Source organism: Lepidochelys kempii, chromosome 1 (assembly GCF_965140265.1).
Source record: "Lepidochelys kempii isolate rLepKem1 chromosome 1, rLepKem1.hap2, whole genome shotgun sequence".
In the NCBI taxonomy this organism is placed as follows: Eukaryota; Metazoa; Chordata; order Testudines; family Cheloniidae; genus Lepidochelys; species Lepidochelys kempii.
In genome coordinates, this window is record NC_133256.1 from 154,428,830 (window position 1) to 154,448,855 (window position 20,026).

Here is a 20,026-nt window from a genome sequence, read left to right on the forward strand (position 1 = left end):
CAGAGGAGCACAAGATCTGGTCGAAGAGGTGAATATAGCTGAACCACTCAGTAATAACCACAATGTAATTAAACGTAACATTCTTGCGTGGGTGAGGGGGGGGAAATAACAAAGAAACCCATCACGGTAGCATATTAAAAGGGGAACTATACAAAAATGATGAAGCTATATAAGTGGAAATGAAAAGGAACGGTCGCAAGAGTGAAATACTTGCAAGCTGCCTGGAAACTTCTTAAAAAAAAAAAAGCCCACCGTAATAATCTCAAACTAAATGTATATCGTAAATTAACACAAACAAACAAACAAAAAACCAATAAGACCAAAAAACAATTGCTGTAGATGAATAGCAGAATAAAAGAGGCAGTTAGAGGGAAAAAACACACAAAAATTGGGAATCACCTCCTACCGAGGAAAATAGAAAGGAGCATAAACTCTGGCAAATCAAGTATAAAAGTTATAGTTAGGCCAAAAAAGAATTTGAAGAGTAGCTAGCAAGTCACACAAACAGCAAAGCTTTAAAAAGTACATCAAGCAGAAAGCCTGCCAAATAGTCAGCGGACATTTGAGGTGTGAAAGAAGGCACTCAAGGAAGACAAGGCTATTATGGAAAAGCTAAATGAAGTCTTAGCAACAGAGATTATGAGGGAGATTCCCACACCTCAGCCTTTTTTTTTTTTTTTTTAAAGGTGGCAGATCTGAGGAATTGTCCCACATCGAGGTGTCAGTAGATGTGGTTTTAGATCAAATTGATAAATTTAACAGTAATATCACCAGGAGCAGATGGTATTCATTCAAGAGTTGTTATGAAGGAACTCAACTGTGGAATTTCAGAACTAACAACTGTGTTGTGTAACCTATCACTTAAATTAGTCTCTGCAACAGATGAATGGAGGATAGCTAAAGTGATACCAATTTTTTTTTTAAAAAAAAGCACCAGAGGCATTCTTGGCAATTACAGGCCACTAAGCCTGACATCAGTACCAAGCAAATTGATGGAAACTATACAGAATGATCAGATACATAGATGAACACGACATGTCAAAGGAAGAGTCAACATGGCTTTTCTTAAGGGAAATCACGCCTCACCAATCTATTAGAATTCTTTTGTGTCAACAAGCATGTGGATAGGTGTGAGTCAGTGGGTATAGTGTACATGGATTTTCAGAAAGCCTTTGGTGAGGTCCCTCAAGAAGGACTCTTAATCCAAGGAAGCCATCATGGGATAAGAGGGAAGGTCCTCTCATGGATCAGTAACTGGTTAAAGCATAGGAAATAAAGGGTAGAAATAAATGGTGAGTTTTCATAGTGGAGAGAGGTAAATAGTGGGGTTCCTAATGGATCTGTACTGTGACTTGTACTGTTCAACATATTCATGAATGATCTGGAAAAAGGGGTAAGCAGCAAGGTGGCAAAATTAGCAGACAATGCAAAATTACTCAAGATAGTTAAGTCTAAAGCAGACTGTGAACAGTTCCAAAGATCTCATAAAATTGGGTGACTGACTGGGCAACAAAATGGCAGATGAAATTCAGTGTTGATAAGAGCAAGTAATACACATTGGAAAACATAATACCAACTGTGTGTATGTATGTGTGTGTGTATGTATATATAAAAATATGAAATGATGGGTTCTAAATTAGCTATCACCACTCAAAAAAAGAATAGTTCCCTGAAAACATCTGCTCAATGTTCAGCAGCACTGGGGGGGAAAAAACAACTGAATGCTAGGAGCCATTGGGAAAGGGATAGAAAACATCATAATGTCACTGTAGAAATCCATGGTATTCCCACACCTTAAATAATGCATGCAGTTCTATTTGACTCTGCTAAAAAAGATGTATTAGAGGTGAAAATGTTACACAAAAGGGCAACAAAGATTATTAGAGGATCTTTTGGCCTCCACAAAATCCGCTGGCAAAAAGTATAACTGGATTTGTTAGTCTTTAAGGTGCCAAAAGTACTCCTTTTCTTTTTGTGGATTCAAAAAATAATTAGGTAAGTTGATGGAGGATAAGTCCATCAGTGTCTATTAGCCAAGATGGTCAGGGGGACAACCCCATGCTCTGGGTGTCCCTAAGCCTGACTGCCAGAAGCTGAGACTGGTCGACTGGGTGTGGAAGACAGGTTATTAGTCTTCATGGACCATTGGTCTGATCCAGCGTGACCATTCTTAGGTTCTTATGTAGTCATGTGGTATCCTAGAAGATTAGGGTTGGAAGAGACTTCAGGAGGTCATCTAGTCCAACCCCCTGCTCAAAGCAGGACCAACCCCAACTAAATCATCCGAGCCAGGGCTTTGTCAAGCCGGCCTTAAAAATTTCTAAGGATGGAGATTTCACCGTCTCCCGAGGTAACCCATTCTAGTGCTTCATTACCCTCATAGTGAAACGGTTTTTCCTAATATCCAACCTAGACCTCCCCCCTCAACTTAAGACCATTGCTCCTTGTTCTGTCATCTGCCACCACTGAGAACAGACTAGCTCCATCCTCTTTGGGACTCCCCTCCCTCCCCCCTTCAGATAGTTGAAGGCTGCTATCAAATCCACCCTCACTCTTCTCTTCTGCAAACTAAATAAGCCCAGTTCCCTCAGCCTCTCCTCATAAATCATGTGCCCCAGCCCCCTAACCATTTTTGTTGCCCTTCATTGGAATCTCTCCAATTTGTCCACATCCTTTCTGTAGTGGGGGCCCCAAAACTGGATGGAATACTCCAGATGTGGCCTCACCAGTGCCGAATAGAGGGGAATAGTCACTTCCTTCGGTCTGCTGGCAGTGCTCCTACTAATGTAGCCCAATATGCTGTTAGCTTTCTTGGCAACAAGGGCACACTGTGGAATCATATCCAGCTTCTCATCCACTGTAATCCCCAGGTCCTCTTCTGCAGGACTGCCACTTAGCCAGTCGGTCCCCACCTGTAGCAGTGCATGGGGTTCTTCTGTTCTAAGTGCAGTATTCTGCACTTGTCCTTGTTGAACCTCTTCAGATTTCTTTTTGCCCAATCCTCCAATTTGTCTAGGTCCCTGTGGGCCCTATCCCTCCCTTCCAGCGTATCTACCTCTCCCCCGAGCTTAGTGTCATCCGCGAACTTGCTGAGGGTGCCAATCCATCCCATCACCCAGATCATTAATGAAGACCTTGAACAAAACCAGCCCCAGGACTGACCCTTGGGGCACTCCGCTTGATACCGACTGCCAGCTAGACCTGGAACAGTTGATCACTACCTGTTGAGCCCGATGATCTAGCCAGCTTTCTGGCCACGTATGCTTAAACAGATGCTTAAGTGATTTTGTGAATAATGATGCTTGTATCCAACAGTTTTAAAAGATCTTGCTGAGCAGCTCAGTGGACTGATGATGTTGGGTTTTTTTTTTCAGTAGTTCTTGGAACACTGGGGAAGTTCTAGAAGACTGGAAGAAAGCTAATGTAGTGCCAATATTTAAAAGTGGTAAACAGGAAGACCGAGTTAACTATAGGCCTTTTAGTCTGACATGGATGCCTAGCAAACAAGTGGCATGGCTGATACGTGGCTCTATCAATAAAGAATTAAAGTAGGGTAATATAATATCAATCTGTATAGGTTTGTGGAAAATAGATTTGTCTAACTTTTTTTTTATGAGATTGCATGTTTGGTTGAAGTGTAAAAGTGTTGATGTTATATACTTAGACTTCTGCAAGGCATTTGACTTGGTATAGCATAACATTTTGAACAATACAGAATTAATATGGCACAAATTAAATGAGTTAAATTGGCTGACAGGTCTCAAAATATAATTGTAAATGAAGAGTCATCATCAACCAGGTATGTTTTTCAGGAGAATCCTGCAGGAATTGCTTCTTGCCCCTACATTTAACATTTTTTATGATCACCTGGAAGAAAACATATAAAATTGTTACTGATAAAGTTTCCAGACAACACAAAAATTGAACAAGTGATAAATAATGAAGAGGCAGCTCACTGACACAGATCAGTCTGGATTGCTGGGTACAAGGAAATTATTCGCATTTTAATATGATCAGATGTAAAAATAATACATAGACTGTAGACCATATTTGCAGGATGCGAGACTTTGATGCTGGGGAGCAGTGACTCTGAAAAAGACTTGTGGGTCATGGTGAATAATCAGTTGAATGTGAGTTTCCAGCACGAGGCTGTGGCCAAAAAGGCTAAAGTGATCCTTGAATGCATAAACAGAAGTATCTCGAGTAGGAGAAGAGAGGTTGTATTGCTTCTGAATTTTAGCACTGAAGCCACCACTACTGGAATATTGTTCGGTTTTGTTGTTTACAGTTCAAGAAAGATGTTGATAAATTGGAGAGGGTTCAGAGAAGAGGCATGAGAATGATTAAAGGATTGAAAAACATGCCTTACAGTGGAAAAACTCAAGGAGATCAATCTATTTATTGGTAACAAAGAGAAATATGAGTGACGATCAGTCTAAATATAGATATGGGGAACAAATATTTGATTGTCTCTTCAGCGTAGCAGAGAAAGACATAACACAAACCAATGGCTAGAAATTGAAGCTAGACAGTTTAAGCCAGAAATAAAGCTCACATTTTTAACAGTGAAGGTAATTAACTCCTGGAACAACTTAAGCAATGGGTCTGGTGGATTTTCCATCCCTGGTTATTTTAAAATCAAGACTGGATGTTTTTTTCTAAAAGAGTTTCTATAGTTTAACTTGGAATTAATTCAGGGATATTTTGTGGCCTATGCTATAGAGGATGTCAGATTAGATCATCACAGCAGTCCGTTCTGGCCTTAAAATCTGTGAATCTGACATGCCACTGGTAATGAAGGCCATTAAAGGGTGGGAGAAGGGAGGATGAGGATGATATCCTATCATATATACCACGGTATGAAATGTACACTTGTTAAAATTTAACTGAAATTTCTCTTACTCTTTCTTTCCTTGCTCCCAGCTTCTCATAGGTAAGATGGCAAAAGTGACATTTCAAGAGATTTGCACAGATCATTTTATATTTTAAAGGCTAGAAGGCACCGTTATGTTTGTCCAGTTTGATCTCCTCTGTAACTCAGGGCACAGAATTTTATTCACAAAGTCCTGCATTGAGCCCATAACTTCTGGTTGAGCTTGAGTCTTTTTGAATAAAACAAGAAATGAGAGGCTATTCAAACATGAGGGGAACACTGGGAAGGTGCGCACACATTTGTGAGAGAAGACAACCGACTTCTTGTGGGCAGGAGGGGAAGGTGGGCCGGGCCACCAGTCATCACCCTAAGGACCGAGGAGATGACCCCAGCAGCCCATTCCCCCCTGCCTTTGGAGCACCACAGTGGGCTGGGTCTTCCCGTCTCTTGCATGGGGAGACTGGGTCAAGCCTGGTTACCCTAATGATCACCCTCTGGACCTTAGCACATGGCCATTTCCTTTTCCATATTGTCTGCATTATTCTGTACTTGTCATTTATATAAAAATAAAACATCGCTAAAGAGTTTAACATGGTGGAAGGGAGAGTAAACGTATGATTAAGTATTTGAATCATAGAAATATAGGGCTGAAAGAGAACTAATTAAGACTAGCCCCCCCAGTGCTGTGGCTAAAAGGTGAATGGATTAGCTAATAGTTGAATGCATTAATAAACTAAAGTACTTTTTCTGTTGGTATCTGCCTCTACAATAAACTTGCTTTCCATACAGTGTTGTTGTTTTTTAACCTCTGTGGTGATGACACCTTGAGTTGGTGTGAGAGAAGGGTAAGGGGAGTGGATGGGGGTAGTGAACAGAGGGGAAGCTGGAACCATTTCAGGAAGGGGGATGGTATGGAGGTGACAAGTGTGGCCAATGGTTGTAGGGTTATATACTGCAGTCTGTGGCATGGATGCCATTTTGAGCACATTATAGGGAATGGAGGAATTTTACAGCTGAGCAGTTGGAGGGTCTCCTAGTGTCACCCAACTTGGCAGCAAACATCTGGTACTTGTAAAAAAGTTGTTTAAATCTACCTGCGCAACTGATTAGAATACATTTCATAAAGCTTACTGGCTCTCCTCCACAGCAGTTGCCATATGGCTGTCCAGATGGAGTTCATATGTCATGTCCAAAGCTGCTATATTGTACAGTTCTTGGCTGCCCAGAATAATCTTCTGTTGTTGGATCCTGTGGTATACATGAGATTAAAGGAGCTTCCTGTGGGTTCTTGGGTGCTTGCTGTGTTGTCTGGGAAAACTATAAATCACATAATTCTTGGGTGTATTGGTGGCATTGCTTGCAAAAGTGCAGTCCAGTTCCTCTCAGTATGGGCAAGTAGTGAAAGCATTAACAGTGGTCCTGTTCTGGTCTCTTGTCTTCAGGTAATTCTGCCCAAGCTCCTTTGCTTTGATTTGGCATTGGGACCATGTCTGGGAATGCTGCCACATCAGTGTTTGCTCTGACAGTGGTTTGTAGATGTTTTCATACCACTGATTTTTCTCCAAGTGGGACTGACTATGCCCATCTCCAAAGAAGGCATTCAAGTCCAAGACCTTCACAAGGTCCATACAGAAGAGTAGGGGCATGGCTTGGGGGTGTGAACACACTTTTACCTGTTGTCAAAAAGGGACATTCCTGTTTGTTTGCCAGCTTTTAAATGCAGCGGTGATATGCAGTCAAGATGACTCTGGACCATTGGAGGGTACCCAGACAGGCCAATGCTGGTGTGAAAACATGCACTGTGGGATAGTAACTGGAGGACTGCTGGAAGTTTAGTAGTTAAGAATGTCCACGTAAACCTTAAAGCGAACATACTCAGTTAAACCTGTTGCAAGAAGAATTAGTTATTGTGACCTAAGATGCCAAATAATTCACTTGGGAAAAGGTTGTGTGTGGACGTAAACCACTTGAAATTGAACAAACTAAACTTCACATCCAATGTAACCTCTCCATGTAGGTAATCCCTTTGATTGAGTAACTGGCCCTTCTCAAAACTTAAATGTTGTTTGAAAAGATTTGAATTTACCCCTTGTGAGTGAATTTCATCCCCCATCCCTGAAAACTTAAGATGGCAATCTTGCCAGCTATCACATATGACTTCAAGATTGGCCGGTGGGGGGGAAGCTGCCATGTACCACTTGTAATCTTTTGCATAGATAAAGTAATTCTTAGTCACCTCTTCTTCCTCTGCTTTTAACAAGGATTTCACTTAATCATACGTAGCATGGGTGGTTAAGTGAAGAGATATTATATACTCTCATGAGGATCTTGAAGATCTGCCTACTTAGTCTTGTAGATTTTTGTAGATATCTTCATGCAGTTAGGATCCAAATATGGAAATTTGGCATCTGGGGTCATATTTTTATCAAACAAATGAGCAGTTATTTTGAAATATACAAGACTGAAATGGCCTAGTTTAAAAAAATAAAACTGCTTCTAGGAGGTTAGTCCTATAACTGTGGTGCAGCAAGAAGAAGGTATCAGATTCTGAAAAGCAGCTGTTCGGTGCTTCTTGCAAACCTTTACCAGACATTAGATTACATAGCTGCCTTGGAACATACAGCTTTTAACCTCAGGTTGCTGATTTATCTTTGGGTACGTGTCTCCCAGACATCCAGCTCTCTAACTCTTGCACAGTGTGTTTTGTGTGAATGATTACTAAAAGTGTGTAGTTTTATGTTGCTGGCAAGTAGATGGCAGAAAACCTAGATTCCTCTCCTTTTCTCTATTACTGCTTCATAAGTCTGAGGAGATTCCTCCAGCCTTAGGGAGAGACTGAAGAATCATTGTTCAGGGTTGATGGGTTTCTTTACAACTGTTGAACGCTATTTAAGGAGTATACAAAAGACATCTGAGTGAGGCTGCACAGGCAGTGTATGTGTGCTAGAACTTGCCTGCTAGAAAGAGAGGACTAAATCTTGTAGTCTATTCTTGGAAGTGGCTTAGTTGTACAAAACAGACTTCTCATTTTGCTTTCCTGGTTCATCCTATGTCTGCATACTAGGAAGTTAGTCTTTTACTCCTGAGGGCATTCTGTGCCAAAAAATTAAAAATTCTGCACACAATATTTTAAAATTGGGCAAATTTTATTTGCCAAATAAATGGGGAGGCTCCAGCATGGCATTGAGAAGCAAAAGCCACTGGCTGAACACAGGTGGGAGATCACTGTGCAGCTCCCCTGTCCTGGGACATGGACTCAGCGGTGAGGCTGCACCCAGTCGTGACACAGCTCAAGGACCGTGCCTGCCCCAGAAACACCCCAGGACCCTGCCCCTCCATGCCAGGTGCACGAGGTGTGGGCAGGCAGGTTCCACAAGGCAGGATCCAAGTGTGGAGGGATCCAGGTGTGGGTTGAGAGGGTGCTGTATGGGGCAATCTGTGTGTGGGTGGCTCAGCGGGGGATCTGAGTGCACGGGGGGATCTGGATGCACAGGGCCTTGTTGCGGGGTTCTGGGTGCAACAGTAATGGGACTCTTCAGGCGGGTCCAAGTGAAAATGGCTGGGGCTCAGCAAGGGGGGGAGTGTGGAGGGCTCAGTGGGTGGGTCCAGATGCTGAGGGAGTGGGGCACAGTGAGGTGGGGATCCAGGTGCAGCTGGTTGCGCCTCAGGGTGTCTCGTTGGGGTGGTCCAGGTATAGGGGGAGTGGGGCTCATTGGAGGGTTTTGGGTGCAGAAGGGGAGGCTCGGCGGGAGTCTGAGTATGAGGGGATCTGAATATATGGGGGAGCAGTTCCCTGTACAGTGATCCCTCCTGCTGCAGCTGACGAGCGATGGGAATAGGAAGTACCGGGGGCAGGAAGGATTTTGCAGAGCTTCCTACAGCTGGGGGAGAAATCTGATGCTGGGTTTGACACGGCCCTGGATGCTGTGCAAGGGAAAAGGAAGTCCTGTCCTCCCTAGCCCAGCCGGGACTAGCAGCTGAGCCCAGCGCATGGTTGGAGTCACCAGCCGGGTCTTCCCCAGTCCCGCCCCCTGCCCCACAGTGACTTACCTCTCTGTTAGCTGCCCTGGGCACCCGAAACATACCACTGGGAAGGGTCAGATGACCACTCTTGTGGCTTCCCCGTCAGTCATTTTTCTGAGCGGAAGCAAAGAAATCTGCGGGGGACATAAATTCTGCTCATGAGCAGTGGCACAGAATTACCCCAGGAGTAGTCTTTGAAGCCTCACTATGTCAGTTGGTTTATGGCACTGACCCAGCAACTTCTGTTAAGATTAGGAAGTTGTTGTGAACAAGGTGTTTCTATTCTGAAAAATTTTGCTCTTAGTGAGCTTTGCATACCATGTGAAGCCATCATCTCTATCACGGAGACCTAAAATACAGGGGAGGATCTGTTAATTTTACCATTGGATATTGTCTTTTTAATTAAACCTTAATATAAACATGTTACAAAGAATACTTTTTCATCCTTAACACTAAAATAGTTTTAATTAGCAGTGAGATTTTTTTAATCAAATATTTAAATAATAAAAGTTTACATTTTCCAATAATATTTTTAATTAAACCTGTTTCTGGTGGTGGTAACTTTATTTTCACCTATATTTTCTTTCCTTGGAAAACCAAACATCTTTCCTTTTTTGTGTCGTGCGTCTGCCCCCCCCCCCCAATACTGTGAAATAGGAAAACAATTGAAAACATTTTAATCCATGTTTATTTCACTTTTTGGATGCTTTATTATATTTTCTCCCAGCTATACATCTTTTTGCCTCTTTTAAATAACGGAACAAAAAGGCAATTACCTAACATACTGATAACTGAGAAGAAGAGAATTTTGCACCTTAGAACCTCTGATACAAGTCAGAGTAATTTTCCATTTCACTGATGCACAACCTTTTTGTATCCTACAGTAACCTCAAAATACTGGATAGAATTCAGTATAATTGCTGTTCGTGTCTAAATCTAATTCAGAGATTTAATTAAGACAGTAAGTAACAAACTGTTTCCTCAGTTACTTTGTTTTTTAAAACATTAAAACTAAATTTTTAAAGTTAGATGTTGGATCCTTATTATTTTAGTTTAATAGTAGTTTGGTCTTAAATAAGTTTTCAGGTATAATTGGCATATTTCTTTTCTCCTTACATACATTTTAGTAGTATTACGATAGTTGAAATATGTAATGATAGTAACAAAGTGCTATCGTATTTTGAAAGTTTGGGGCTTTAAACTTCTAAAATGTCATTTATTTCAAAATGTCAAATATTTACCTTTTTAATTGTCTTAAATATTCCATCAAACATAGTTAAATTTAAAAAGAAAAGGAGTACTTGTGGCACCTTAGAGACTAACCAATTTATTTGAGCATGAGCTTTCGTGAGCTACAGCTCACTTCATCGGTTGCATACCGTGGAAACTGCAGAAGACATTATATACACACAGAGACCATGAAACAATACCTCCTCCCACCCCACTGTCCTGCTGGTAATAGCTTATCAAAAGTGATCATCAAGTTGGGCCATTTCCAGCACAAATCCAGGTTTTCTCACCCTCCGCCCCCCACACACAAACTCACTCTCTTGCTGGTAATAGCCCATCCAAAGTGACAACTCTCTTCACAATGTGTATGATAATCAAGGTGGGCCATTTCCTGCACAAATCCAGGTTCTCTCACTCCCTCACCCCCCTCCAAAAACCACACACACAAACTCACTCTCCTGCTGGTAATAGCTTATCCAAAGTGACCACTCTCCCTACAATGTGCATGATAATCAAGGTGGGCCATTTCCAGCACAAATCCAGGTTTTCTCACCCCCCCCCCACCCCCATACACACACAAACTCACTCTCCTGCTGGTAATAGCTTATCAAAAGTGACCACTCTCTTCTCACTTTGGATGGGCTATTACCAGCAGGAGAGTGAATTTGTGTGTGGGAGGGTGGAGGGTGAGAAAACCTGGATTTGTGCTGGAAATGGCCCAACTTGATGATCACTTTTGATAAGCTATTACCAGCAGGAGAGTGAGTTTGTGTGTGTGGTTTTTGGAGGGGGGTGAGGGAGTGAGAGAACCTGGATTTGTGCAGGAAATGGCCCACCTTGATTATCATACACCTTGTGAAGAGAGTGGTCACTTTGGATGGGCTATTACCAGCAGGAGAGTGAGTTTGTGTGGGGGGGGGCGGAGGGTGAGAACCTGGATTTGTGCTGGAAATGGCCCAACTTGATGATCACTTTAGATAAGCTATTACCAGCAGGACAGTGGGGTGGGAGGAGGTATTGTTTCATGGTCTCTGTGTGTATATAATGTCTTCTGCAGTTTCCACGGTATGCATCCGATGAAGTGAGCTGTAGCTCACGAAAGCTCATGCTCAAATAAATTGGTTAGTCTCTAAGGTGCCACAAGTACTCCTTTTCTTTTTGCGAATACAGACTAACACGGCTGTTACTCTGAAACCAGTTAAATTTAAGTATTTCTGAGTTTGAAGTTTAACTTTACCCCAATGATTATATTCTAGCACCGTAAAGCAAACCATATTGGTTAATAGGAAAATTTTGACTAAAAATCTCTAATAAACTTAGTGAAAAAGCCTTGTTCTAATTCAGAATATTGTATTCATAACCATTCAGAAGCTATTTCATGGTCAGAGTTTGTGCAAATATATGTTTGAGACGTTTGTTTTGATTGAAATGTTTGTTATGCATTGTTTTACCTGTAAGTAAAATGTCAGTGAGAAGCTTAGAACAGGTGTGATGTGACAAGGTTTCATATAGCACGTACAGCATATTTATTGCAGTGTCTCCCATGTGCGTTTTATAGATTTTGGAATATGCTTCAAGTGATAAGAATTTCATAAACACTTGTCTACTGAATATTATGTAGTTATGGAGGAATTTGGAAGTTTTCTAGTATTTACACTTACAAATGTTGTTTTGCCATTGTCTTGCTGTTCACTAATTTATTTCATCAAGACTTGTCTTATTTAGGCTGAGTGTTTCAGAACTGAAACAAAGACAAAAATTAAATCTGTACACTTCAGAAGGTTTGAAAAAGTGTCCCCTGTGACAAACCCTTGACCATACTTTTAAAAATCTTACACTTCCCTGTCTGCCATTTAAAAAAAAAAAAAAAAAAATCTAGTGCCAGTTGCTTTTAGAGTTCAACTGTAACAATAATACTCTTATGGCACTTGCTTAAAACATTGTGTTTACCATAAGCAAAGGCATTAATTTTCCTCTCCTTCTAGGAACGCTTCCATTGCTATCTTGGGTCTCCTGCTGCTTATATAAGGAACTCTAAAGCAGATATTCCAGTATATTGGAGCCAGAAGTTTTGAACTTGATCCAGGAATTTGTTTTAGATATTAGTTATTTTCACCAAACTACTGCACTTACAACTTGAAGGTGCTTCCTGGGTGAGAGACCTGTAGCCTGAATAAACGGAGGCCAAAGGTCCAAGGTGTGCTAGGCCCTGGTTTATTACGAAGTTTACAAGAAGCATCCTCAAACTGATTCTATATTGAAATTTAAAATTACTCAAGTTTTAATTGAGAGGGAAATTGAAGAGTTAAATGGGCTTTCAAATTTGAGAAAGCTAAATTGTTCAGAAGTTTTAAAACTGATCTTTTTGTGGCTCTTGTTTTCCACTTCACCCCCTCAAGCAAATCTTTTTAACCTCTTTATTACTTATCTCCATTCCATCCAGCAACAAATCTCTTTTTCTCATAAGTATATTTTTATTTACATTGTTTTTGAAAATTAAATTGGCAAAATCTCAGACTTCCACAGTAAATGAACAATGTAAACAAAAATATCCGCTAATCCAGGACACAAACCTTTATCTGTACAGAAGGATAATGAGAATGGAAAACAGGAATGGAAAAAAATTACATGAAGCATCTTAACTATTAAACTTATTTTCTTTTTTGTAGTAAGGGATCTGTTACAATGGGTGCTTCAGCCTGCTCTCAGTAGCTGCTCTCTAATTCCTCAGAGCTATCTTCTGTTTCCCAGTCAGCCTTTTCTGGACTTAGGTTATGTCTACACTACGCAGCTTTTAGCAACATGATTGTGGTGCTATAGCCGTAATGCTAAAAGTCGTGTAGTGTTGCTGCTGTTTGTTGGCTCTCCTGCCAACAAAAATCTTCCACCCCCGACAAGCGGTGTTTGCATCATCTGCAGGAGAGCACTGCTGCCGATAACGTGCTGTTCACACTGGTGCTTGTCGCAGCAAAACTTTTGTCTTTCAGGGGGTTAACACCTTTGAAAGACAAAAGTTTTGTCATTCAGTTGCTAGTGTAGGCATAGCCTTAGACTTGCCATTGGTGCCAAGCTCTTTCAGTTTTAGAGCAAAAGGGGTATCGATAGTTTTGATTAAATGAAGTTGCTGGATGTTGGTCTGAGTGGGGGTATCCTGTGGAACTGTGCAAGAATTTCAGGAACAGCTTTGTCCCATTCCCAGTCTCAAGCAACCCAGAAAAAGTCCATGACTTAAATTAAATCATCCATCTGTTTCATATCCAAGCATTATAGCCTGCTCCCCATCCTGTATGTGATAAGACTCAGGCCTGGTCTATACTACAGAGTTAGATCGATGTAAGGCAGCTTACGTCAACCTAACTCTAAGTGTCTACGTTAAAATGTATATCCCACTGATGTAACTCACCCACTACACTGACTTAACTCCAGCTCCGCAAGAGGCATAGCGTTTAGGTCAATTTAGTTAGGTTGACACACTCTCAGTATAGACACTGTGTTGCTTATATCAACTGTTGCTGCCTTTCAGAAGCTGTCCCACAATGCCCCACACTGAGAGTTAAATTGGTGCAAGTGCTCCTAGTCAAGACGTGCACCGCTGACACAGGAAACGTAGTGTGAATATGCAAAAGAGATTTAATTACTGTAGCGGCTATACATCGATATAACTTAGGTTTACTTAATTTTGTAGTATAGGCTTACCCTCAGGAATGTGGGATAAACCAAGCATTACCCTGTCTGAAACATGTAAATAAGTTCCTAAAAGGTTTGTTTTCACAGCATTTTCTTTTTTTACCATTCTCGGACAATTAATGCTTTAGATGATAGATGGTTGGATCTTTCTGTTCCATCACTGATGATTTCTATTGACAGTCATAGAATTTAAGGCCAGAAGGCATCACCAGATCATCTAGTCTGGTCTCCTGTATATTACAGGCCACCAACACCAGGCAGCACCAGTACCCTAAAGCCCAACTACTGAAATGTGACCGAAGTACTGTGTGCCACAGGCAGAGAACAAGAGGGATCAAGGTGCACCAATGTCTGAGGTCCTTGAAATGGTAGGAAATTAAGAAAAATATTCACAGATGATCCCATCAAGTCACCCATACCCCAAGCTGCAGAGGCATATGAACCTCTTCTCCTCCCTCCCCAACCCCTGGACACTGTGACTCTGAACTAAGGGAAATTCCTTCCTGACCCCATATAAGGCAAAGTCTGTTAGACCTTGAGCATGTGAGCAAGAACTGATCCACCAAAGCAATTAAGAGAGGGAATGGTTAATATCACCTCAGAGCACCCCCCCTCCTCCCCGTACAGTGTCCCATCTCCAGCTGTCCCCATGTCTGACTCTTGGGAGGAAGCAGTTAAAAAACAAAAAGGATTGGGGTAGGGGAGGGAATCTCTTCCTAACCCCTACAGGTGACAAGCTAAAGCTCTGAAGTATGAGATTTTAGAAATATCGATGTGAACTAGAAGGGACCCTCAGGGCTTCTGAGCCCTACCCCAAGCATCACAAGAAACCCCATAATACAGCCGCATTTATAAGTTTGCCCTGCTCTCTGAAAATTCATTTGTGTGACCTCACAGCTCCTGATGGGAGGCTGTTCAAGAACCCAACTCCTATGACGTATAAAACAGTCTTCTAATTTCCAGCCTGAATTTGTTCATGGCCAGTTTATAGCCATTTGTTCTTGTGCCTATATTGTCCTTGAGCTTACATAGCTCACCACCCTAGTTTATTTCTGAAGAGCAGTTGCATCTCCTCTTAGCCTTCATTTTGCTAGGCGAAACAAACAGGCTTTTAGTCTCCTCTCCTATAATCAGGAATGAAGGATCTGTCTTCCTAATAGCTCTTCTTCATACTTGTTCCAGATTGAATTAATCTTTCTTGAACATAGATGACCAGAATTGTACATAGTAGTCCAAATGAGGTCTTATTACAGAGGTTGGCATACTACGGCCTGTGGGCCACATCCGGCCCTTGGGATCATCCTGCCTGGCCACTGACCTCCTGGCCGGGAGGCTAGTCCCTGGCCCCGCCCATGTTGTCCCCCCTCCCCTGCAGCCACGCTACTGTGCGGGCAGTGCTCTGGGCAGCAGGGCTGCATGCTCATGCAGGGCAGCGTGGCAGTGTCTGGCTCCGGCACGGCTCCCAGACATGCTGCTCTGAGCGGCATGGTAAGAGGGCTGGGGGGTTGGATAAGGGGCAGAGGATCCTGGGGGGCAGTCAGGGAGCAGGGGGTGGTTGGATGGGGATGGAGTCTAGGGGGTGCAGTTGGGGTGGGGGTGTCCTGGGAGGGGGCAGTCAAGGGGTGGGGTGGTTAGATTGGGGGTGGAGTCCCGGGAGGCGGTTAGGGGCAGGGGTTCTGGGAGGGGGTAGTCAGGGAACAAGGAGCCGGGGAGTGGGGGGGGGTTGGATTGGGAGGGGTTCTGAGAGGGGCGGGGAGGGGGCGGTGGCCAGGCTGTTTGGGGAGGCACAGCCTTCCCTACCTGGCCCTCCATACAGTTTCGCACCCTGATGTGGCCCTCAGGCCAAAAAGTTTGCCCACCCCTGTCTTATTGGTACCTTGTACAATGGTATTAATACTTCCCTGTCTCTTCTAGAAATGTCTCGCCTGATGCATCCTATGATTTCATTTGCCGTTTAGCACATCACATTAGTAGTTCAAATCATTCTATAATTGACCAACACACCCAGGTCTCTCCCCTCTTTTCTTCCAGCTGATGAGCCCCAGCTTACTGTACAAATTCTTATTAGACCCTAACTGCATAACTTTGCATTTTGTACTATTAAATTTCATTATATTTCTGTCACTCCAGTCTTCAAGGTCATCCAGTTCTTCATATTGTTCATATCTTCCTCTGTATTTATGATGCCTCCCAACTTTGTATTATCAGCAAATTAAATTAGCACATTCCTACTTTTTGTGCCAAAATCATTAATAGTAATATTGAATGAGATTAGTCTCCAGACCCTTGCATGAGGAACTCCTTTACTAATCTCCTTCTAGTCCGATAATTCAACTTTCATGTACAACCTGTTGGCTTTTCCCCTGTTCCTTATCTACCTTACAATTCTTGTACTAATGCCTATTTTCTCTAATTTAATAATTTCCCATGTGTTCCCATTTAATTACGTTTTCCTTCCAAATCTGCTGTAAAGCCTTTCCTAATACTGAGGTCAGACTAACATGTCTGTAACTGATCAGTATGATAGCTGTTTTCCAGTCTTACAGTACCACCCTCAAATAGATAGATTTATTAAAAATCCTTGCTAGTGGACTAGGAATTTTGTGTGCCAGTTCTTTCAGTATTCTGGGATGGAAATGATCTGCCCCCCCTAATTTGAGCACACTATGTGGTTTGTTTTCCTGACATTATATATGTGGTAATTTCCATTTCCAGACACTCAGTTCCACCAGCTGTCTTGCCTTCGTGCCCATATTCTATATTGAAAACCTAGGCAAAAAGTATTCATTTGGTTTTAAGGCCATACCTATATTTTTAATTTTGTCCCATTCATACTGCGTAGTGGCCCAACCTCATCCTTCTTCACTCTCTTTTTATTTATAAAACTAAAAAACCTTTTGTTTGTTTTCTTCACAAGACCTAATTCAGCTTGACTTTTAGCAATTCTTACTTTAGTTCTACATTTTCTGATCTGCAGGATGTAGCTGTCTTTGCTAAATAATCCCTATCTTAATTCCCTGTAACTCCTGCTTACGTTTTTGAGATGGTTATTCATCCAACTAGGTCCAGAGTGTTTCCCTACAAGTTTTCCACGTACTTAGGATGCACATTGCAGATAGGTTTGTACAATTGATTTAAAGAAATTCAAAGTGTTCTTCATACTGAAGTTCTTTGGTTTAGGTGATCTCTCTAACTCATTCCTTTACTTTTCCAAAATCTGCCCTTTTGAAATAAATAAGAATAGTTGATAAAATGACCATAATGGATAAAAAATGGTGTCTCAAACAAAAATTCAACTGTGATTGCAGTCTATTTTGAATTTATACATAGGCATGCTTCAATAATCCAGAGTTCACATGATACCTATTGACTAAATCCTTTCAACATCTCACTCTTATTCATTGACAGAGATTTAGCTCCAGTTGCATAGTCTCCACTCCCACAAATGGTGAGCAAACTTTCCCGTCTCTTCACTGCCCTCCAAGTGGGGAGATGTACACCAAGGTTTACATGGCAAAAGTCAGATTAACAGAGTGGTTCTTAAGCTCAGAAATATGCGGTCACTGTAAATCAGTTTGGTGGGCTGGTGATTGACCTCTTTCCATCTGTAAACAGTAAATAAAGTGTCCTGTAGCATTGTGTATCAGGATCTGGGATGTGAGTAGTGGACTTGCAAAGCTGGACATGGTTCCTGTTACATATCTTCCCACTCTTCGCACTGCTTGTTAGGACAGTACAAAAGGTAGGAATGAGAGAAGCAGTGGTACTGTTTATGGTTTTCTGACTGTACAGGCTATGGCTCTGAGGCCTAGCACTGGATCTTCAGAGGTCTGTTTTAGAGGAGTTCTGCTATTGTAAAACCAGTCTTCCATCCCGGAGCAGACAGGTTTAAAATGAATCCTTGGATTAAGTGATTATTGCTATAATGGATCCTAAAAGAGAAGTCAACAAATATAACTTATTCTGTTCGCTGGTGAAAAGACCATAGTCTAGCTACCATGTTAAACCAGCGAACCAGGCCCTTCAGTACCTCTAGGAGGGTTTTATTGTGGGTGTACAGGAGTGTTCTAGCAAAAAGGTTAAGTTTTCTGTACTCTTAATATTTCAGCATATTTAAGAAATGGCAGTTTTATACAAAACTTCCGATATTAAATGCTACCTTAAGTCTTCAACCTTACTCCAAGGCTGCGAGAACATAGAGCATGATGTTGGAATCTCATTCTTATCCTTACAGCAGTATCCAGACTGAACTTCTGCATTGTACTCTTTATTCATTAGAGTAGGCACCCCAACAGCTACAATCTCCAATCAAATGATATTTTCAATTGAGAGCTTTCTCTGACAAGACCCAGGATTGAACTTTCTCTGACAAGACCCAGGATTGAACAACTCATAACTGTTGTCATTCATTCCCTAAGTAAATTCAGGATATACTTCAGTTAAATATAAAAGTGCAATCCTCAAGAGTACTGATAGTTTCAAGGCAGAATAGTTGTCTCCTGTATTGAGATTTGCTAGATAAGCACATAACTATCAATGTCCAAGTTTAGCATATTGGTCATCCAGTCTTAGCCAATGTCATTTCCTTTCTTTTGCCAGGGAAAGATGGAGAAGATTTTATTTATATGAAATCTGCCTTATTTTGGTTGCTTATTTAAAGCATGAGATGGCTGCTCACCTGGGAGGCACATTGTAATGCATCTGTGGACCCTAGCACTAAGGAACAGAAAAACGTATCTCTGCTTCCTTGAAAATTTTCTTTCAGTGATCCAGCCCACCCTGGAGACAAACAGATCATCATAATTGAGATGAAAATTGACCTCCAGTGATTTGGATTTGTTGGGGGGAGTATAGCAGGCTCTGCAGTGGGAGAAATGGATGTGTTTTCCTCAAAATATGTTTAACACAATCTGTAATTTAGGAAAGCAGATTGGAATTTTTCTGGGTGTGGAAGTTGACTCAACTGGGAACTTGCTTATATACAAATATTAAAAGTCCAAATACTAACTGAAGTGTCTGGCATTAAATGGGGATATTGATATAATAGATATCACAGAAGCTTAGTTGAATGAGGATAATCAGTGGGACATGGTAGTACCAGGATACAAAATATATAGGAATGACCAAGCAGGTCGTGCTGATGGGGAAATCGCAGTATATGTGAGTGAAAGTATATTGTCAAAGTAAAAAAAAACTTAAATGAATCAACTTATACCATAGAATCTCTATGGATAGAAATTCTATGCTTGAATAATAAGAGCATATTATGTACCCAACCATCTGACCAGGATGGTGATGGTCTTTGTGAAGTGCTCAAGGAGATTAATACTGCATTTTCTACCTTTTGTAGCTCTCTAAAGAGGGATTTCAACTATCCTCATATTGACTGGGTATATGTCACCTCAGGAAGGGATGTAGAGGTAAAATTTCTAGTTATCATTGACTGCTTCCTGGAGCAGCTAGCCCTGGAACCCACCAGGGGAGAGGCAATTCTTGATTTAGTCCTAAGTGGAACACACGTTCTTCTTCAAGTAGTGTCCTTATGGGTGCTCCACTCCAGGTGCGCTTGCACCCCCTGCGCCTTTGATTGCATATTTGTCATTGCAATGTCTGTTCGGCCCACACATGCGTTGCTCAGTGCCATTGTGTTTATAGCACTGCATGGGCAAACCTCAATTCAGTAGCAGCAAGAACCTGCCTCCCAATGCATGGATTTGTGGCCCTATCCACCACAGGCAACACAATCCAGATCAGCCCTCAAACCCTGTCCAAGAACTGTCTTCAACTGTTGGGACACATGGCAGCTGGTACTTTAGTTATAGACCATGCAAGGCTCCAAATGTGTTTCCTTCAGGGGTGCTCAGGACTGTTTATTCACCGAACAGACAGTCTTAACAACACTACTTTCCATGTTTCAGAGTAACAGCCGGGTTAGTCTGTATTCGCAAAAAGAAAAGGAGTACTTGTGGCACCTTAGAGACTAACCAATTTATTTGAGCATGAGCTTTCGTGAGCTGAGCTGTAGCTCACGAAAACTCATGCTCAAATAAATTGGTTAGTCTCTAAGCTGCCACAAGTACTCCTTTTCTTTTTGCGACTACTTTCCATATCCACCGTCATAAAGGAATCTCTCAATTGGTCTGAAGACCTTCACGTTGTTTGTACCAGGAGTCCCTTTTGCCTGCCCTTCCCCAATGGTTGTCATAGCAGTGG

The 20,026-nt window shown here is 41.8% G+C and overlaps 1 protein-coding gene across 9 annotated transcripts in view; it reads left to right on the plus strand.

Moving 5' to 3' along the window:
* Nucleotides 1–20,026, plus strand: part of KDM6A (lysine demethylase 6A) — a 280,386-nt gene that overhangs the window by 80,703 nt on the left and 179,657 nt on the right. The gene's annotated exons all lie outside the window — the stretch shown is intronic.